The sequence below is a fragment of the Bos taurus genome, chromosome 6 (assembly GCF_002263795.3).
Source record: "Bos taurus isolate L1 Dominette 01449 registration number 42190680 breed Hereford chromosome 6, ARS-UCD2.0, whole genome shotgun sequence".
In the NCBI taxonomy this organism is placed as follows: domain Eukaryota; kingdom Metazoa; phylum Chordata; class Mammalia; order Artiodactyla; family Bovidae; genus Bos; species Bos taurus.
The window spans coordinates 66686181-66709141 of record NC_037333.1 but is presented as its reverse complement, the minus strand read 5'-3'; the positions used below and the strand labels follow the sequence as shown (position 1 = coordinate 66709141).

Sequence of the window (22961 nt, the reverse complement as noted above, 5' to 3'; positions counted from 1 at the left end):
TCAGAAAGATTAAGTCATTTTCTCAAGACTGCACAACTAGTAAGTGTCATCCCAAGAATCAAAAATATTCACTTCATCTTTAATTATAGTTTTGGAGTAGGAAAGGTGCACAAAGGCAGTGTAAGCTAGTAAGGGAAGATAAAATAAACGAGAGCTTCTTATGGGGTGTGTGTGTGTGTGATTCATTGGGGAATAGCTATTTTATAATGGCAAGTTCTGTGAAGTTTTGTGTCAACCAGGGGTTGAGTTGGCAGGAGGAAGAAAGGTATCAGAGTTATTGCTTCAACTTTCCTATTTAATTCATTGAATCATTCTAAGAGTATTTCAACTAACAAGCAATCCAGGGGAAAATGAATGGGAAGGAGTTCCTAATCTTGTCATCTTGTTTTATTTTTAGGTATATTTGTTTTAGTTATATCTTTGGGCTTCCCTCATAGCTCATTGGTAAAGAATTTTCCTGCAATAGAGGAGACCCCAGTTTGATTCTTGGGTTGGGAAGATCCACTGGAGTAGGGATAGGTTACCCATTCCAGTGTTTTTGGGCTTCTCTTGTGGCTCAGCTGGTAAAGAATCTGCCTGCAGTGTGGAAGACCTGGGTTTGATCCTTGGGTTGGGAAGATCCTCTGGAGAAGGGAAAGACTATCCACTCCAGTATTCTGGCATGGAGAATTACATAAACTGTACAGTCCGTGGGGTCAGTCACAAAGCGCTGGGCATGACTTTCACTTGGTGTATGAGGTAAGATTAGAAAAAGATTACTCTAAATAAGATATTTACTGAGCAGTAAATGTTTTTTTGTTTTTTTTTTTTACTTCTTTTTGGCCATGCCATGTGACATATAGGATCTTAGTGCCCTGACCAGGGATAGAATCTGGGCTCCTGGCACTGGAAGTGTGGAGTCCTAACCACTGGACAGTCAGGGAATTTTCAAGAAAATATATTTTCAACTTTTAAAAGAAAGCATACACATTTCTGATAGTAGACCAATTATTGTAAAATAAAGTTTAACTCTGCTATTTATCTTTAAAAATGTTTAATAGTCACTTATCAAGTGTTTACCATGTTTTAGAAAGTGTAATAAACTCTTCATATTACTATATCTCGTTTTAATCCTCAGATCTTCAAGGTATTATCATGTCCATTCCATGGAAACTGAAACTGAGGCCCAGAGGGTTCACTACCATGCTCTAGTCTCAGAGCTGGTGAACTTGGAGCTGAGGTTCAAACCAGGCCTGTGACTCCAAAACCTCTGTGTGTAAACTTAGTGTGGTGTCACAGACACCACCCCAACCTAAAGGGAGCCATAGTTCCTGTAAGAGAGACGGAAGTAAAGTGAACATTGAATTTAAGAACAAAAGGTTCTTTATTATTAGACAAGTATAATTTTCTGAAAAATCCTTACTTCCAAGAAGAGATCTCTAACTAAGCTATTAAGGAAGTCTACAGTAATAAATCAGAAAAAAATTTTGTGAGTATGTGAAGTGAAGTGAAAGCTGCTCGGTCATGTCCAACTCTTTGTGATCCCATGGACTATAGAGTCCATGGAATTCTCCAGGCCAGAATACTGGAGTGGATAGCCATTCCCTTCTCCAGGAGTTCTTCCTAAACCAGCAATTGAACCACGGTCTCCTGCATTTGCAGACAGATTCTTTACTAGCTGAGCCACCAGGGAAGCCCTTAGTGAGTATGTAAACTATCAAATATTGGATTAAAAACTCTGAGGAAAATTTACTGTTTGGTCATTAGAATAATATTTGGACACTAACTGGCATATCTTATTGCCACACCTAAAGTATGCCTCATTCAGGGATGCTCAGACTCATCCAATTTTATTTCTGACTAGATATGAGACATGCAGCTCTTCCACAAAACACACATTAAATGGGTCAATGAATAAATAAGTACACCTTATTTATATTTTAATAGTTTTATTATGATGGCACTATATTTAAAATTTTAGTCATAATTTGTAAAAGCCTATAATTCTATCCAGATTGTAATGCTGGATAAATTGAAAACAGAACTTTAATAAAATTCATTAGCCGATATTACCTTTGGTTAAGCTTAATTGCAAATTTGTTAAGAGGTATAGTATAAGAAAACCCCTTTTGTTCCTAAATCTGTCACATATTAATAAGCTTGGGCTCTAGCAAAGGATAATGGTGCTTTGCTGTTATTTTCATCTGTATATAAATCCGCAAATCCAATACTGGCTCATGAAAATCCTCCTTTGTCATTGCCACAGAACTGTTTCTTTCCTTGGGAATGATTAAGAAAACTAGCTGTTTGTACATGTTTAAAGAAAGGAAAAAGATCAGCATATTTATTTCTTTTAAAAATTAGGACCTGGATTTTGACAATGTCCGGATTTACACTATATCCCTGTTTGCTTTGGATACACCACTGACTTCTGTTTCTGGAAGACACAGATACAGTGCTTAAGCAACCAAAGGTAAGAACTCAGTGGTAATTAAAATTATATTTTCACATATGTTTATACCTCTGTTTTGATTTATTAATGCATCAGCATTTGCTTTGTTTTCCATGGTATATGCTTTCTAGCAACAACTGATGGTTTTATTTTTATTGATTTCTCTCTATTTTTGACAGATAAATGAGTATTCTACTAAACACAGTTTAGTTAAAGATACAGTTTTAGTTAAAAATAACACTAAATAAAGTCTGGCAATATGGTCCTGCTAATCTGAATATCATAGCATAGTAAATACTGCCTTTTTGCAAATTTAAAGTTTATTTTTTACAAATATAAGTATAGTTGATTTACAATATTGTCTTAGTTTCTAGTGTACAACAAAATGATTCAGTTATATATATATACATAAAACATATGAATGTATGTATATACATATGATACATATATATATATATTTTTTCAGATTCTGTTCCGTTTGGGTTATTAAAAGATATTGAGTAGAGATCCCTGTGCTATACAGTAGGTCCTTGTTGTTTACCTTCAAGTTCATTTTTAGAAGTCAAAACAATACCTTTGTTCAGATGTGTCTTTCCTCAAAGGAAGTATCATATACTAGGTTTTCTTTCTTTTTAAGATATTTGAAGATGGAACACTGTCAAATTCATGTAAATCTTAATAAAACTCCCTGAAAATATGAGCTCCAACTCATTGGAGACATTTAAGAACTTTTTAAATGTTAGTTACTTTACAAACATTATTGTAGCAACCTGCACACTTCCTTTTAGAGATAAGTGGTCTAAAGAGGTTTAATAACTCTCTCAAGGTAACATATTACTATTATGCGATGGAGCCAGAATTTAAATTATCTTGCTTTCTTTTATTTCTCCATGATAGGCATGTATAATTTAATTAGACTTTAAAAAACTTATCAATTATTTGATAGTTTTATTTTCCTGGCCTCCCTGGTGGCTCAGAAGGTAAAGAATCTAAAGAATCTGCTTGCAAGGCAGGAGACTTGGGTTTGATCCCTGAGTCAGGAAGATGCCCTGTAGAAGGGAATGGCTACCCACTCTTGTGGGTATTCTTGCCTGGAGAATTCCATGGACAGAGAAGCCTGGAGAAGTCCACAGGGTCACCAAGAGTCAGGAACCACTGAGTGACTGACACTTTCACTTTTTTCACTTTATTTTTATAAACTTAAAACTACTCTTTATCATGTTTATTGTGCCAAGATTCAGTTCAGTTCAGTCACTCAGTCATGTCCGACTCTTTGCGACCCCATGAATCGCAGCACCCCAGGCCTCCCTGTCCATCACCAACTCCCGGAGTTCGCTCAGACTCACATCCATCGAGTCAGTGATGCCATCCAGCCATCTCATCCTCTGGCGTCCCCTTCTCCTCCTGCCCCCAATCCCTCCCAGCATCAGAGTCTTTTCCAATGAGTCAACTCTTTGCATGAGGTGGCCAAAGTACTGGAGTTTCCGCTTTAGCATCATTCCTTCCAAAGAAATCCCAGGGCTGATCTCCTTCAGAATGGACTGGTTGGATCTCCTTGCAGTCCAAGGGACTCTCAAGAGTCTTCTCCAACACCACAGTTTAAAAGCATCAATTCTTCGGCACTCAGCTTTCTTCACAGTCCAACTCTCACATCCATCCATCCATCCATCCATACATCCATACATAATATATATATTATGTATATATATACATACATACATAATGTATACATACATTCATACATACATAATGCCAAGATTACAGGATTTTAAATATTTGTGCTTTCATTCTGTATCAGAAAGTTAGACTTTATTAAACTGAGCTTTTAAAATGTTCCTACTGTTAAAGACATATCTTATAACTAGCTTTTCACTCCTTGACCTTTTCTGTTTATATATCCCTCAGTCAATTTGTTCCACTATATTCATTTTTTCACTTACTGTCCTTTCTATAAATGTTACTTACAGTTTTGTTAAATGAAGCAGGCGGATAAAAGAGAATGGTGGTGGTTAAGCATCATGGTGTTAACTGTAAATAAAAGACCTAATAATTATTGATTATACTTTATATCCCATAGTGCAGGGGTCCCCAGCCTCTAGGATCTAATGCTTGATGACCTGGGGTGAAGCAGATGTAGTAACAATAGAAATAAAGTGTACAGTAAATGTAACGTCCTTGAATCTTTACCAAACCATCCCCCTCGACCCTGGTCCTTGGGAAAATTGTCTTCCACGAAATTGGTCCCTGGTGCCCAAAAGGTTGGGGACCGCTGCATAGAAAATACACCCTCTTTCCTCTACTCTTAGAATATTGGTACATATTGATCACAAAAATAATCTCAATTAGGCAAAAAAGTATACATTCTCTGGTCACAGTCAAATAGAGTTAAAAATTAATAAGTTTAAATTAAGGGGGGAAGCCGGCTGCCCTGACGTCATCAGGCTGCGCAGCCCGCAGGGCGGGACCCGAGCGCGACTAGGCGGCCCGCGGACCGGGGCGGGCTAGTAAAAAAAAAAAAATAATAAATAAATAAATAAATTAATTAATTAATTAATTAAGGACCCTACCCCTTAGAAATGAAAAAAAAAAAAAAAAGGGGTGGGAAGGGGGAGAAATATCAAATAACTCTTTGACGATAATAGCAAGACACTATTATAGATCTTTCTCTTTTTCATGGAGGTAATTTTTTAAGCTATGAAATTAATAGTGCTAAAAACTTAAAAGTCTGGATAAAATAGATTATTTTCTACATAAACAAATGCCTAAGTTTAAATTGAAAAGTAAAACTTAAATTGACTAAAACTTATGGACATGATTTTTAAAAGGGGTCCAAAACTACCTCCAAAAAAGCTACTGTACCCTAGATATTTTTATGTATTATTCAATAAAGACTTATTTGGTACCTATTATGTGCCAGTGATTGTCTTAGATAAAAACTTTGCTTTGTTTCCTACTGTGTCCCCATCAGTAGTTCAGCGGGATAAATCCACATAGTGCTAGAGCCCGTCACCTGACATAAGAGTGCATGGGAATTTAGACTGTCATATTTTAAGTTTTGGCTATGGCAGTAATCAAACAGCTGGCACTTTCCTACATTCCCTCAAAGGAAAAATAGCGTGTACCTTCCCATCAGCAGACAACCATTATGCCAAGATTTTGAATTATGGTAATATAGATACTCTGGAGTGTGAAGCAAGTACTTATAATTACATGTAATAGTTCTCAAATGTTACAAATGTTCCCAGTTACAAATAAACTTAGCTTTAGCTGATGAAAGGTAACTGGTGAAGTTTAATGTATATTCTTGAAAGAAGAGGAAATTACTTATATAAGAAAACTTCCTTAACACAATAAAGAAAATTTATCTGGAACCAGTGAGAAAAATAGGAGAAATTCTAGGGACTGAAACAGAAGCAGGATATAGTATCTATTATTTAGCAGTGTTCTATAACTTCTACTCATGAGATGAGTAGAATGAAATGAGAAAAATAAACAAGATATACATTTTGAAGAGATAAAATTATCATTACTTATGGTATCGTCTACCTAGAAAATGTAAATGGATCAATTTAAAACTATTAAAGCTAAAGTTCAGTAAGATGATAGGCTACAAAATACATATATAGACACCTCTCCTATAAATCAGTAGTAACTGGTGAGACAATATGTTAAAAAAATCTTATTTACAAATACAAATTTAAATACATAGAATATATTTAACTAGAAATATGCATAGCTTGTTTAATGAAAATTATAAAGACTTAAAACATATATAGTAGACTTTAAAAGCTATCAATAAATGAAGAGATGTCCCTTGTCAGGTAATTAAAAATTTTAATATATTAGGTGTGTTGATTCTCTCAAAATAAATCCATAAATCTAATGAAATCTCTTTTCAAAGCACATTCTTGGGAATTGATAAAATTGTTCTAAAGGAAATTGGGATTAAGAAATGTACACATTGTGCTGTTATAGAAATAGTATTTAAATGTGATCATTACAATGATGATAGAGTATAGATGTTTAAGTTTTGAGAGTAGTGTTTGTGCAATAAACTAAATATCAAAAGTAAAGCAAAGCTTTTTTGGAAGGTTTTATGAGCCAGGCATTATGTAAGTTGCTGGAAACATAAAAATCAGAGCTCACTGGTACCTGATCTCAAGTCTGTTGGGACAGACACTGATAACTGGATCATAATACAATAATGGGTCAGGCCACTCACGAAAAGTGTTCCACATTACATGAGTGCTGAGGGGAAGCCACAAGCACCCAGGCATCCTAATTCTAGTCATTAGAAATATTTGCTCTTTTCTTCATTCCTTACCTTCTTCAGATGGTGTTTCTTCTGCCAGGAGGACTCATTTTCACCACTACCTTAGTAAACTCCTACTCATCCTTCAAAACCCAGTCACATATTCCCTGCTTTGGAGAGCTTTCATGAATCTCCTGACTCCACAGAGTTGGCCTTTATACACACAAAATTGTCATGTTGGATTTTTGTTACTTACAGGGCTCTCTTATTAACTTCTTTAGGGCTGGAAGCCTGCCTTCCATCCTTCCTCTTTTCTTCCTTGCCTTCACACTGCAGCAAGCTATATGGCATATAGCACATGCTCAACAAGGGTTGAGAAACAAAAATATTAAGTAAAGATTAGATTATGCTATCTTCACATTGTTTAAAGTAAAAATATCAGTAGTTTTAATGTGTTCTGTTGGGTATAAGACATAGATTTGTAAGAAAAGCAGGGAAAAAATTATCCTAAATTTCAAATAGACATTGTGACTGACAAAATTCCTGTGTAATTAGAATCCAGGGGACCTCAAGTGCTGGGTTAGAAATACTTATTTGCCTCTTTGTATGTTTACTCATTATTGTTTCCATCAAATTTTGTATTTGCTTTGTCCCAAGGATGTAAAGAGCAGAGAAAGTTCTCTGCTTTTAAGAAGCTTAGAGAAGAATTGGTAAAGTGGAATAGTCATATGCAAACGTAGATGTATGTACAAGGAAATAAATGCTTATGGCTAACATAATGGTTTAAAATATAGTCAATACATGTAATAGATGGTGAAATCACAACAGATTTTATGGAAGATGAAACTCTAATTCAGACTTTCCCCAAAGGCTTCTCATCAGCATCCATTTTCTGAGAAATTCCATTCTCATCAGATTGCATTTCCTGAGAAACAAATATTTGAGTGAGGTACCCTAACATAAAGGTCAAGGAAACCTGCAGGTAATCATAATTTATTAATTTTTATGGTCAATTTTTAGAATTCAGAATACTGTCTGATTGAGTGGGTAAAAGGGGGAGGATAACGCATTAAGGCTTCCAACCATTGCAGAAAGTCTTCATTCTTACCCTTGATCAGTATAACACATCGATTCTAGAGAAAATTTTCTTTGATGATGTAGGGTCTTGTGGTGCTCTAGGGTTTTAATATATATGACTTTATTGTTATAATCCATACTTTAAGTTTATTTAAAAAATATTCCTAGTTCTGGTCATTGGGAATGGAGTAGCTTCATTCAAAAAGTAGTAGTTTTGCTCTTAGGACCTTTATTTTTCTGGCATTTATATCACTGTTTTATTGTAAAATGTTTGGCTAAAAAAATGAGTCTGGAGAATATATTTGGTTATTCGATGGTTTATTAACTGCCTTTTGATTAATTGAGATTTTACTTTATGATGGCCCCTTTGCGAATTTTCTGTGAATTGTAAAGGTGATGATAATGACTAGGATAATAACGACCTCTTTAGTGAAATTGTTGCTTCCTGAGGAAGTGTTGTATTTTCTCTGTAAGTTGATAACAGTCGTTTTAACAATCGTTCCTTGTGTTTGTTTGCTACGGGCACACATAGCAACAGTTTTGTTCAGTTCTGTTTTGGTCTTCATGGCAATTACAGTTAGCTTATGACCCTCTAAAGATAATTATTAAATAGTTGCTCTGACAAAATTGAGTTCTCAAAGTGACAGTTCAAGGAGGGAAGGCTTAAAGAAAGATTACTTTAAGCATGTTAGCTCTCTTTGTCTCCCTTAGAAAGTTGATGGTTGTCTCTTTCTGAGCTTGGTAGTTATATAATTACATCATCAACTTGGCTGCTACTAAGTCGCTTCAGTTGTGTCCGACCCTGTGTGACCCCATAGATGGCAGCCCATCAGGCTCCCCCATCCCTGGGATTCTCCAGGCAAGAACACTGGAGTGGGTTGCCATTTCCTTTTCCAATGCATGAAAGTGAAAAGTGAAAGTGAAGTCGCTCAGTTGTGTCTGACTCTTCGTGACCCCATGAACTGCAGCCCACCAGGCCCCTCCGTCCATGGGATTCTCCAGGCAAGAGTACTGGTGTGGGTTGCCATTGCCTTCTCTGATCGTCAACTTGAATTTGTGTAAATCTTCACAGCCTTCAATATTACTTTGTGTGTATTTTTCATTAACTCCCCATAGAGAACCACTATAGAAGTCAGGACAGGTTTTAGCATCTCCACTCTATGGAAGGGGAAACGAAACTCAGAAAGATCTCTGCCAAGTTCTCACTGGCAATTTGGTGTAGAGCTGGGGCTAGAACCTAAGCTTTGCCAAGCAGTAGATGGTTGTTTTCAGGCACTGGCTGCTTCTCTATTGCGGAGCTGGCAAAGCCTGTTCTGGATGGTTACACAACTCTGGGAGCATTGTTAAATATTAAGAAAGAACCTAGGCTCTGCAGTAGGATACTGAGATTGGGCAAGGGCTGGAAAACATTATTTTAAAGCAAAACTGCTGACATAAATTATTTTTGCTACTAAACAAAATTTATAAATACTGCCTTTTTATTCTCATTAAGAAAATAAATTAGGGAAAATTACAGAATACAAAGAAAAAGCCATATACTGATGATCCTACCACTAAAAACTTAAAATGTTCAATATTAAAGTATTTATCCTTTCCATGCACATATGCAACATTTCTAATAAGACAGGATGATAACATAAATAGTGTAACATAAATAGTGTTTAGCTATCTGCTTTTTCTGTTTAACACTATATCATGAACATTTCTACAAGTTGTTTAGTAATATTCTTTTGAGAAAAGATACTGAAATTTATCCTTTTATTATAAAGTTAATACGTGCATATTGTATAAAGTTCAAATAATGCAAAGATCTAGTCTCCAGAGGTAACTATTGTTTATAGTTTACTGCATGTTGTTCTGTACTTTTTTTTGAGGCTTGAGTTTTACTGGTTGCATTGGCAGATTAGAGTACATTCTTTAGAATATCTTTGCACTAATGGAGAAGAAAGCATTTCTCTTTAAAAAGGTACCTATTTACTTAGTGTCAATATAACAAATAATGTTGTTGTTGTTGTTCAGTCTCCCAATCGTGTCCAACTCTTTATGACCCCATGGACTGCAGCGTGCCAGGCCTCCCTGTCCCTCACCATCTCCCAAAGTTTGCCCAGGTTCATGTCCATTGCTTCAGAAACGCCATCCAGCCATCTGACCCTGATGCCCTCTTTTCCTTTTGCCCTCAATCTTTCCCAGCATCAGGGACTTTTCCAGTGAGTCGGCTGTTTGCATCAGATGACCAAAATATTGGAGCTTCAGCATCAGCTCTTCAAACAAATATTCACGGTTGATTTCTTTTAAGATTGACGGGTTTGAGCTCCTTGCTATCCAAGGGACTCTCAGGAGGCTTGTCCAGCACCACAGTTTGAAGGTATTAGTTCCTCAGTGCTCTGCCTTCTTTGTCTTCATACATACAAATAATAGATGAATACCAAATACATCATTTTTCTCAGTTTTTTTTGGGACATTCACAAAGAATTCTACTCCAGAAAGCACCAACATATAGGAATCCTCATACAAGTTGAATGGTCTTTGGCTAATGCTAAATCGGGAGTTGGTGATGGACAGGGAGGCCTGGTGTGCCTGGTGTCCATGGGGTCACAAAGAGTCAGACATGACTGAGCGACTGAACTGAACTGAAAGGTAACCTACTTTGTTTACCTGATGCGAGGAGCTTACTCATTGGAAAAGACCCTGATGCTGGGAAAGATTGAAGGCAGGAGGAGAAGGAGGTGACAAAAGATGAGATGGTTGGATAGAATTACCCACTCAATGGACATGAGTTTGAACAAACTCCAGGAGATGGTGAAGGACAGGGAAGTCTGACATGCTGCAGTTCATGAAATCTCAAAGAGTCAGACACGACTGAGCGAATGAACAACAAATAATTACAGTGTGGGTGCTCTGAGCTGCATAATATGCAACTGTCTTTGTTTAAAGATGATGCTTTAAAGTCTGCATGCTCTGCCAAACTTAGAAACTGGATTGCTCAGTTCAGTTTTCAATTTTATCCAGAAGTAGTTCACTGCTTGGGTGGCATAATACGGTCAAAACATAGTTGTGATGATAATTAAATGAGATTAAAGGATTTAGATTGCTTAGTAAGCCAAACACTGATAAACAAATATTTCTTGGTAAATAATTTAAGGGATTCACATGTTAGTAGAGTACATGAATAGCATTGCTGTGCTGTGCTGTGCTTAGTTGCTCAGTTGTGTCTGACTCTTTGAGATCCTCTGGACTGTAGCCCACCAGCCCTGTCCATGGGGATTCTCCAGGCAAGAATACTGGAGTGGGTTGCCATCCCCTCCTCTAGGGGATCTTCCCAACCCAGGGATCAAACCCAGGTCTCTTGCACTGCAGGTGGATTCTTTACCATCTGAGCCACCAGGGAAGCCCATGAATACTGGAGTGGTAGCCTATCCCTTCTCTAGGGGATCTTCCCGGTCTAGGAAACAAATCAGGATCTCCTGTATTGCAGGTGAATTCTTTACAGCTGAGCTACCAGGGAAGCCTCATGAATGGCATTCAGTTCAGTTCATTTCAGTCACTCAGTTATGTCCGACTCTTTGTGACCCCATGGAATGTAGCATGCCAGTCTTCCTTGTCCATCACCAACTCCTGGACCTTGCTCAGACTCATGTCCATCGAGCCTATGATGCCATCCATCTCATCCTCTGTCATCCCCTTCTCTTCCTGTCTTCAATCTTTCCCAGCATCAGGGTCTTTTCCAAGGAGTCAGTTCTTTGCATCAGGCGGCCAAAGTATTGGAGTTTCAACTTCAGCATCAGTCCTTCCAACAAATATTCAGGACTGATTTCCTTTAGGATGGACTGATTGGATCTCCTTGTAGTCCAAGGGACTCTCAAGAGTCTTCTCCAACACCACAGTTCAAAAGCATCAATTCTTCAGCACTCATCTTTCTTCACAGTCCAACTCTCACATCCATACATGACTACTGGAAAAACCAAAGCTTTGACTAGACAGAGCTTTGTAGGCAAAGTAATGTCTCTACTTTTTAATGAATGTCATTAGTAGAGCACTAATTTTGGATTTTTATGCTTTATACTATTATGCTTAGTTCAGAAAGGTAAAATTAAAGTGAAGTTAACAGAGGACCAGGGGTACATATTCACTTGGAGGGTAATAATAATGCCTAACAACTAGCAGGCATTAAATATGTTTTGAATGAATGAAAGAACCCAACTGAAAAAATGTTACTAAGAATATAAACTTCTAATAAATCCAAATGGTTAATAGACTCATGAGAGTTTGTCCAACTTCTTCAGTAAAGGCAAATCAAAAACCATAGTGCAAACAAATTTGTCTCATCAGATTCAGAAAAAACACCCTAAAATCTGACAATATGAAGGTTGGTCTGGTGTGGAGGAAATGATATATCTGTATATGAGTCACAGAATGTAAAATGATACACAACCTTGAGAAGCAATGTGGCTGATCTCGTAAGCTGAAAGTAGAACCAGCCATTCCACTTCTGGACATAGACATAAGGACTACTCTTGCACAGGCGTCTAAGGAAACATGCAAAGGAATTTTATAGTAGCATTGTTCATAATAGCAAAAAACTGGAAAGAACCAATTTTTCATTAATATAAAGAAGATGTACAAACAGAAAAAAGGAACAAAATATAATCTATACAGGTTACAGTATTAACAAACAATATTATAAAATGAAATAGGAAGTCAGAATTATACACTTAATGTGTCTCAAACTATGCTTTGGTTATGGATACTTATATATCTATGTAAAATGAAGAATTGATGCTTTTGAACTATGGTGTTGGAGAAGACTCTTGGGAGTCCCTTGGACTGCAAGGAGATCCAACCAGTCCATTCTGAAGGAGATCAGTCCTGGGTGTTCATTGGAAGGACTGATGCCAAAGCTGAAACTCCAGTACTTTGGCCACCTCATGAGAAGAGTTGACTCATTGGAAAAGACTCTGATGCTGGGAGGGATAGGGGGCAGGAGGAAAAGGGGACGACAGAGGATGAGATGGCTGGATGGCATCACTGACTTGATGGACATGAGTTTGAGTGAACTCCAGGAGTTGGTGATGGACAGGGAAGCCTGGTGTGCTGCTATTCATGGGGTCGCAAAGAGTTGGACATGACTGAGTGACTGAACTGAACTGAACTGAAAACGATGGAATGAGCTGGAAAGATACACACCCATGGTGGTTGCTTCTGGGTAGAGGGTAGAGGGAAGACAAGGTTGGAACTTCGTAGTGACAGCTTGGTAAAAGGACCTAAAGTTTGGATATAAAGTTTAATTTTATTTTTAATTGGAAGATAATTGCTTTACAATGTTGTGTTGGTTTCTGCCATACAACAATGTGAAGCATTGTTACATGTATAACATATAAGTTATAAGTATATAACATATAAGCATAAGTATATGTGACTCCCTCTTGAAACTCCTTCCCACCCAGGTATAAAATTTTATTTTCAAATGCCATCAAATGTGGGAGGCAAGTTTGACAAAAGATAAAAGTTAACTTTGTTAATTCCTGGTGGTGGAACTATGGGTAACATAATTTTACATTGTTTTGCATTTTGAAATGAGGGTCACTATGCATATCCTCAAATTTATTAATGTACATTGTACAATATTCAGAAAATGCAATAGTCCCCTTTCTATGCTTATTGCTCATTTTCATCCATGGTTTTATTTTTTCAGAGGCAGGTAATAACTGTTACCACTTTCTTGTTGCATCTTCTTTTCTCTTTCTCCACACACATGCATATACACACATGAATATATATATATGTATGTGTATATATATATCTTTTCTGACATATGGTAATATACTATATCTTTAAGAACTTACAATACCTGTTCATCTAGAAGTATTTTGTTCTTTTTAATAACTATATAGTATTTCATCCTGTCTTTTTTGAAGTAATAAAAAGGGAGAAAGAAATTGAGAGGGAGGGAGGGAAATTGGGACTTTGTTGCAGAAGAAAGGGTAATAATTCAGTAGACAATGGTGAAGTCTTGAAGATTCTAGAACAAGAATATACTATGTATATGCTCCTTAAGAAGATTAATTTGGGAGTACTTTGAAGAATGAACTGGGGGGAGGGTGAGGCTGGGGATAAATAAATCAGCTAAAAGACTTAGTCAAAGTAAGTGGCAACAAGCACCTGACAAACCCCTAGTGATAATTAGAATGAAAAAGTGGGGGTTGTAAAATAGGATATATAAGACTTGATAGGGTGACTTGGTGGGGAAGGAAAGAGTCAAAGACAATGAACTCCAAGTTCTCAGAGAATTAAGTGCATGAAAGAACAGTGATTCTATGACCAGAAATAGGCAAGTCAGGAAGAAGAGCTGGTTTGACAGGGAAAGAAGTGAAAGTCCACTTTTGAACACATTGGACGCAGGGCTCTGAAGTGGCTGCTGCAGAAAACAAATGAGAAGAGATGGGCTAATAGGAGGTATTCAAAATATTTGAAATGAATTAATGAATGAAATGCAGTTTGAAGCCAAGAAAGATGGTCAGGGCTATTTATGTGAAATTTGGAGATATCTGCATAGAAGTGAAGGTAGAATTTTATGCAAGAAGATGGGTGAAAGTATGAGTCCCTTTGTTTCTCAACAGTACAGGATGTTGAATGCAGGACTGTGCATGCTACAGATTTCTACGTAATATGTGACATTACTAGTATAAATGGAAAGACACAGTGGAAAAAATTACTGGAGCAGACAGAGCACTGGTGTTTTGGAGGTCTAGAGCTTCTCGAGTGCATGCTAAGTCACTTCAGTCATGTCTGACTCTTCGTGACCCTATGGACTGTAGCCCAGGCTCCTCTGTCCATGGGATTCTCCAGGGAAGAACACTGGAGTGGGTTGCCATGCCCTCCTCCAGGGGATCTTTCAGACCCAGGGATGGAAGCCGAGTCTCTTATGTCTCCTATATTGTCAGGCGTGTTCTTTACTATCACTGGCACCTGGGAAGCCTATTACTCATTGATGAAAAAAGGAGATCCACATCCATGCCACGTTGCTAGTGGCTACAGGATCTTCAGATTCAGTTGTCCTTACAGTCCTGATGCGCTACACCAGAGTTGGGAGAAAGTGATAAACAGAGGAGGTGGGGAATGAGACTTTAGTAAAGAGGTTGGAACAGGAGCAAACAAGGAGATTTGGATTTATTTCTTCATTGCTTTCACCCCTGCTTCCTCTGACCTGCATTGATTCATTTGCTCATTCATTCTTTCCACAAACATCACTGGGTACTTGCAGAGTTTGAAGTGCTATTCTTAATGCTAAGGATATATATGAATGAAACACAAAACAAAAGCAAGCCCTTCTCTGAAAGAGTTCAGTCTAGTGAAATTATAGAATATCCTGTCTGGTATTTTTCCTAAGTGGATTTAGAATTTCTACACAGTAAGGGTTTAGGGCGGAGAAGGCAATGGCACCCTACTCCAGTACTCTTGCCTGGAAAATCCCATGGACGGAGGAGCCTGGTAGGCTGTAGTCCATGGGGTCGCTAAGAGTCGGACACGACTGAGTGACTTAACTTTCACTTTTCACTTTCATGCATTGGAGAAGGAAATGGCAACCCACTCCAGTGTTCTTGCCTGGAGAATCCCAGGGATGGCGGAACCTGGTGGGCTGCTGTCTATGGGGTTGATGCTATCTGATAAGAGGTGGCGGCTAGGAACTTAAAGTTATATTTATTTACCAAATCAACTGTTTTTTGTTTTTGTTTTTGTTTTGTTTTTTGAAGTATATTTTTTGGTGGTAGCTTGGCTCCTAAAGGACGTCTTTGGAAGTTAGAACCCCCAAGGCTGCCATTTTGCTGAAGTCAGTGTTTTAAGACATGTGTTTTGAGTCTATCTCACTGCCTTGTAAATAACTGACTGAATCCAAAAGGTACACTTCCCTGGAGAAGACAACACTGATAGGCATAAAGCAGGGACAGACAGGTGTCACTTGGGGCCATTGGTGACTAAGTTCCCATATCATGCCTTTCCTGAGCTGTGCCAGAAAGAGCTTGAGCTTTACAGCTTGTGTGTGCATACCGGCACTGCAATAAAAGTCACGTGAACAAAACTTTAACCTCTCTGAGCTTCATATCCTCCCCTGTGAAATGGAGAAGATAAAGCTGTGCCTCAGATTCTTATGTGGATTAAATAAGCTAAACTGGTGTAACGCCTGACCTGTAGCAGGTGTTTAATAAATCCTTCTCACCTTTGTCTTTTTGTCTCTGTGGTCCCCAAGTACACACAGAGGCTGGGAGAGGTAGACTGATGCAGAGAATGGACAACATATAGTTCTTTCTCACTTGCCTGTTCTTGTCCTGCCTACCTTTGTCACACCCGATGGCAAGGAGTCATGAGTATTTCACAGAGACGTTCTCCCCAATGCAGTCAGAAATGCTTCATTTCATGTCTAAAAAAATGATTAGAATTTGGTCAGATTCTGATGATGCACAGGCTAGATGCTCCTGATCCTCTTAGAAAGAGGCTGACATTTTCTTACCTTTCAACTGCCTATTCTAAATCCTTCACGACACCCTTTTCTTTTTCTACTCTTTTCCCATTGGAACATATCTTGAGCATCTTCTGACCCCCTGTTGCTGCTCCAGTTTCATCAAATAATTTGGCACTTACCGTTCAGATGTCCCTCTCCTGTTGTGTCTCCCTGTCATTCCAGGCAACTTCCACACCTATGAAATATGCATTCGAGACATCTGAGTTCCTAGCTTCACAAGGTCTTTCCTTCCCTTTTCTTCCACCTTTCCACTGTGGTCACCTGAAACTTGAACTCATAGCTGCTTCACCTCCACAGTTGTAAATTTCAGTGCAACTTCTTATTTCCTGACCACAGGCCCCTCTGCTTCCTGCTCTTACTCTCTAAACCTGTTGTTCAGCCTTACTGAGACATTTGTCCCTTTAACCTTTAATTTCCTAACAAATCCTCCGTTCCTATCATCCCTCTCCCTCCTTCAGCTGAAGCTCTGTGATGTTTTATCTCTCACAGTCTCCTTATCTCAGTTGCTGACACCAGTCTCAGATCATTGCAGATACCTTTTGGGCTCTTTTCTTCCTGAACGACTAGGTGTGGTGAGACATCATAGCACCCTGCGCACTGGTGCTGGGACCCAGTGATAACTGTAATCCTTCCATAGATTTCTACCCCAGTTTCTTCCTGTCGCCTCACCCAGTTGGAAAGCTGACCATGGCCCCATTAGCATCCTCCAGTGACTCCTCATCCTTGTTAACACAGCATTCAGTGCAGGTAATAAATTAACCCCTGCCTCCCTCTTCCCTTTTTTTCTTGTCATTTACTCACACAACTGTATTCTGCATGATTTGATCTGCTGTGCCTCCCTGAAGGCATTCTGCTGTCTCACATGCTTGCTTTTCTGTACTTGCTGCTCCTACCTACAATCTTGTTCCATGTTGTAATAGGTTTGGTGGGTGCCTGCTCTTTGTACAAGGATTAGCCTTGTCTTTTTAGGAAGTTTTATCTCAGGCTCCCTGCAGAGGATTTAGTACATCCTCTCTCGGCTCCCACTGCACCCCTGGCCTGACTACTCCCTGAATCCCCTTTCACCATGTACTAGTTTCCTAGGACTGCTATAATCAACTTACCTAAACACAGTGGCTTAAAAATACAGAGATCATTGTCTCAGTTCTAGAAGCCAGAAGTGCCACATCAACGTATTAGTTGGGCCATGCTCCCTCTGAAGGCACAAGGGAAGAGTCTGTTCCATACCTCTCTTCTAGCTTCTGTTACTGCAGCTATTCCTTGGCTCGTGGATTGCTGTTGTTCAGTCGCTCAGTGGTGTCTGACTCTTTGTGACCCCATGGGACCCAAAGAAGGTCCCTTTCTTCTCCTTCTTCTCATTTTCTGTCTTACTGTAAGAGCTAGGACCTCCAGTACAATTTGGATACCGCTAGAGTATCTTTGCCTTGTTCTTGGCTTTAGGAGGAATGTCTTCAGTGTTTTTATCATTAGGTATGATGTCAGTAATAGGGTTTTTGTATTTTTTTTTTTTAAATCATGTTCATCAGCATGCCCCTGTCCTTTACCATCTCCTGGAGTTTGCTCAAACTCAGGTCCATTGAATCAGTAACGCCATCCAAACATGTGGATATATCTTCCCATGGTATTTTTTTTGTGTATCTCCACAGTCTTCCTTCTGTCAGTGTCTCTGTGCTCAAATTTCCCCATTTCCAGCTATCAGTTTTTTTCTCATGGTATAACACTATTAAAATGGCCACTAACTTTGAAACAAAGAGAAAATAACCTTAGAAATTGAAAGAGTCTTGCCTGGAGAATCCCAGGGACGGCGGAGCCTTGGTGGGCTGCCGTCTATGGGGTCCCACAGAGTTGGACACGACTGAAGCGACTTAGCAGCAGCAGCAGTTTATTTTATGAGTCTGAAACATTTTGTTCAGTGTGGTGCTCTTATCTTTTTTATCATTATTAGTTGTGAGCTCTTCAGGGTTGTAGTCATATCTGGGCTTCTTTCTCAAAGCAGCTGACAGAGAAGTTTGTACATAGTATTTATGTTTTGAATTGAACATTTACATTCACTTCCTGGAATGTATGTTTCATTTTCCTGTTATTCATTGCTAATATACAGAAATAAAATTAATTTTTTTACATTGACTTTTTGTCCTGTGACCTCGCTAAGTTCACTTATTTGTTTTAATATTTTTCTATAGATTCTTTAGTGTTGTTTACAGATACTACAATTTCATGTCTGAAAATAAGGATATCTATCATCTATCATTTCTGAAAATATAGTTTCATTTTTATCTAATATAAAACCTTTCCAATATAGAACCTTGCTTTTTTTCCCCCTTTCTTCTCCTTCTTCTTCTCTTTTTCTGTCTTACTGCAAGAGCTAGGACCTCCAGTACAATTTGGATACCACTAGAATATCTTTGCCTTATTCTTGGCTTTAGGGAGAATATCTTCAGTGTTTTCATCATTAGGTATGATGCCAGTTATAGGGTTTTTTGTACTTTTTTTTAAATCAGGTTGAAGAAATGTCCTTTTTTTCCTGGTTTGCTAAAAGTTTTTATTGTGAATAGTTATTAAATTTTGTCAAATGATTTTTCTGTATCTGTTGAAATGATCAGATTGTTTTCTTTTTTCTGTTAATATAGAGAGTTTCATTGTTTTTCAAATTTAAATTTTTCATTTAAGTTATGAAGTTGACTTTTTCTTATATTAGTTGTTTGTGAGTTTTGTCTTTGAGAATTGATCCTAAATGTTTCAGATTTGCAGATCTGAACTGTCAGGGAGGTAATAACATCAGCCTTGAAGTCTTTCTTGACCATTATTTTATCTCTCCCACCGCTGTATTCAGAAATTCAAATATATTTGGGTTAGTGTAGGGTAAATCGGAGAAGGCAATGGCACCCCACTCCAGTACTCTTGCCTGGAAAATCCCATGGATGGAGGAGCCTGGTGGGCTGCAGTCCATGGGGTCGCTAAGAGTCGGACACGACTAAGCGACTTCACTTTCACTTTTCCCTTTCATGCACTGGAGAAGGAAATGGCAACCCACTCCAGTGTTCTTGACTGGAGAATCCCAGGGACGGGGGAGCCTGGTAGGCTGCCATCTATGGGGTTGCACAGAGTCGGACACGACTGAAGCGACTTAGCAGCAGCAGCAGCAGTAGGGTAAATAACATAGAGTAATGTTTCTTTAAATGTAATTTAGGAATGGCTTGAAATAGAATTACTTAAGGTGCTTGATAGAATTGTAGATTCCTGTGCCCCATGACATTCATACTCTGAGAGCAGGACCGGGGAATCTGTATTTTACACAAAGTTTACAGGTATCATTCATCCTAAATTTAGAGAACCACTGCTTCATAGTTAATTATGTTCATGTGTGTGAGTACACAGCATATCTTTCTGATATTTGATATAAAAAAGATACTATTCTGATTTTGCAGATGTAAAACCAAGGCTGAATAAGGTTAAAAATCTCACTTGAGTTCATTCAACTAATAAATGGTAGAAGTAGATTTTGAACCCAAGTCAGACTGCTTCCTGGTCATTCACAATTTATATTCCAAGTTAATTTTGCCTGAATTGTTCATCAGGTTTCTCAATCATTTACTTTGCTTTATCTAAGTGAAGTTTTCGTTTTAGTTTTTTATTTTAATTGAAGGATAATTGTTCTACAATGTTGTGTTGGTTTCTTCGTGAAGTTTTTTTATTGCCTTGCTTAAGTGAGAAAATTTTGTTATTCATTTAAAAATGAAAGTGGAAACTTTGTAAAAACAGTTGTTTCATTTTGATGCAAAGATTCATGTTTGAAAACCAACAAAGGAATGAATTCTCTAAAATAATTTTTTGTTTTTTGTTCAGATGTCTTACTAATTATCCTATGATACCAAAAAAGTTGAAAAGCATATGGAAAAAATCAACTGTTGCTAACATTAAAAACCCTTTCTCAAACTACAAATTTTGCCTTTAATATGTAAAAATCTTTAATGTAAAATTTCAAAATTAAATATTAGCAGCTAAAATTCAATACATATGAAAAGAATAACTTACCATAGTCAAGGAGATTTTATTCCATAACTATTCAAATAATTATTAATATAGTTCAGTATATTAATAGGGAAAATTGACAGGAAAAATATGATTTTTTTCTATAAAAGCAAGGGAGCCTTAATAAAAATCAACATTCATTCCAATTTCTAATTATTAAAAATTAATAAAATATGAATAAATGGAGATTTTGCTATCGTGTATCAAACATTTCTCTTAAGCTAACAGTCAGTAATATGCTTGAGAGTGAACCTATAAAACATTCTCATAAAGCCAGGAACCATATTAGGTGTCTCTTAAAATAGTTTTAATATCAGAATATCAAGACAGTTACTTGTATGTTCTGGAATTTTTAGTCAAGGTAACTAGACATAAAAAAGCTAAATACCTCATGAAAAAGACAAAGAATAATTTGTGTAAGTTCTATGATTTCATTACTGAAAGCAGAAATTGTTTAGCATAAAAACTATTAGAAATATTTTTAATTATTTAACTTTAACTATAAAGGTCAGTTAGGTTGGCTGGTTTAAAATAAATAAGTAAATAAATATTTTTAATGATACAGCAAAAGCAATGGGAAAAAGGGAAAAGCAAGGGGAAAATGTCTTGACTATCTTGATAGAGACAAAAATGCAAAATATCTAGAAATTAATAAAAATATAGAATCTGTACTTAGAAACTTTTTCAAAAACATAAAGAAAAATAATTTTATAAATTTTTCTATAATTTTAATGCAAACTCCACCAAAATCTTTATGGTTGACAAAACAAATTTTGAACAATGACATTTCAAGCTAGTAGGGAAAAGATGGACTATTGATTATTGATTTAGTGCTAGACTATTGACTAGCCATTTAGAAAATGTAAAGTTAAATCCCTACCTCACACCTTACACCAAAATAAATTTGATAGGTTAAAATTTAAATGTGAAAAAGGAAACCATAGAAACAGTGGAGAAAATGTGTTGATAAATAATTATAAGGTCTAGAGTGGAATTTTGTGTATTTTATTTTTCTATTTATATATTTTTATTTTTTCCTAGAGTGAAGATGTATTAAAAAGTGATTATGTGATATAGAAAAGGTTTTTTCCTATATACAACACTTAGGCCAACAAGAAATTATGGGAGAAGGGAAGTGATTCTTTGTTCTTCAGGTGCAAGCAAAGTCCTGGTTTGGTTCATTCTGACATATTGGATAATATTATTTGTCCTTATTTAATCTTTTTTACTCACACATAGTTTTTCCTATGTTGAGATGAATGAAATAATCATATATTCTCCTTTTGTTAATCCTAAGGTACAGGATCTCTCAGAAAGAGTGGAAATTGACGACAATAGGAAGCCAGCATGCTATAAATATAACCAGAATATCCATGTTAATATTGAAAAGGAGTCGATGAGATAGTTCTCAGTGGCTGTTTCTTTAAAAATTGCTTCATATTTAAATAAATATGCACACTTTTATTAACAAGCATCACAAAAATCCTGTTTACTATTTTTTGACTACTGATCACTAGTTATTTTCATTAGTTGTATGAATAGTAGGGTGAAATAAAGAACATTATTTATTGCCATCCTCACTAGAAGATGTAACATTTTAAAGAATGAAGGGTATTTTATACAGTTTCTCACATGAAATGGTGTCTTTTTTTTAATTTTTGCTTTTCTATTTTATTCATAACAAAGGCAAGTTTCCCAATAAAACCCAGAGATCAGTGGTAGAAAAATAACAAAGGAAAAATTCCCAATCTATATAATAAAAACCTGGGAGTGCAGGGAAGTGGGGGGTGGTGTTGTGGGAGGAGAGGGATGGCAGGATGACCAGCCACGGAGCATAGATGGAGGTTTGGGATCTGTTGAAGTTGTCTCGCATCCCAGTCATCCTCTCACGTTGGCCTTCTTTGGGTCTTCATCAGCAGGACCACAGCAAGTGGTATTCAGTACAAGAACTGATGTTCTTAGAGCCCATGAATAGATACTGTGTTTTTATTTTGTTGACTGAAAGAAACATAGAGCTTAAAAGCTGAGAATTGTATTTTATTTGGGGACATTACTGAGAGCTATAGTCTGAGAGGCAACCTTGCACATGGCTATGAGGGACTGATCCAAAGAGGTAGGGAGGGAACGAGGATATATATACGAGTTTTTGCTGGGAAAAAAAAAAAAAAAAAAGGAAAGAAAATCTTGTTGTCGAACATCAGAAGATTACTGCTAATCACAAAAATTTGGAAGGAATGATGCTAAAGCTGAAACTCCAGTACTTTGGCCACCTTATGCGAAGAGTTGACTCGTTGGAAAAGACTCTGATGCTGGGAGGGATTGGGGGCAGGAGGAGAAGGGGACGACAGAGGATGAGATGGCTGGATGGCATCACTGACTCGATGGACATGAGTCTGAGTGAACTCTGGGAGTTGGTGATGGACAGGGAGGCCTGGCGTGCTGCGATTCATGGGGTCGCAAAGAGTCGGACACGACTGAGCGACTGAACTGAACTGAATCACAAAAATCAGACTTCCTAAGTTAATGATTTTAGTGCTTTTCTATGTATGGGAAGTGTCAAGAGTCTGGGCTTACTGAAATTATTCCTTTGCTATGCATCTTAATTACCTAAGGCCAGTGGCCTGTTTCACTCCACTCCAGTCCTCTTGCCT

At 37.4% G+C, this 22961-nt stretch overlaps 1 protein-coding gene across 1 annotated transcript in view; it reads left to right on the top strand.

Annotated features, from left to right (window-relative positions):
• Window positions 1–2272: 2272 nt before the first annotated feature.
• Window positions 2273–22961, top strand: part of CNGA1 (cyclic nucleotide gated channel subunit alpha 1) — a 37967-nt gene continuing 17278 nt past the window's right edge. Inside the window, 1 exon segment of the mRNA NM_174278.2 lies at window positions 2273–2452. The gene's annotated coding sequence lies outside the window, so the exon portion shown is untranslated.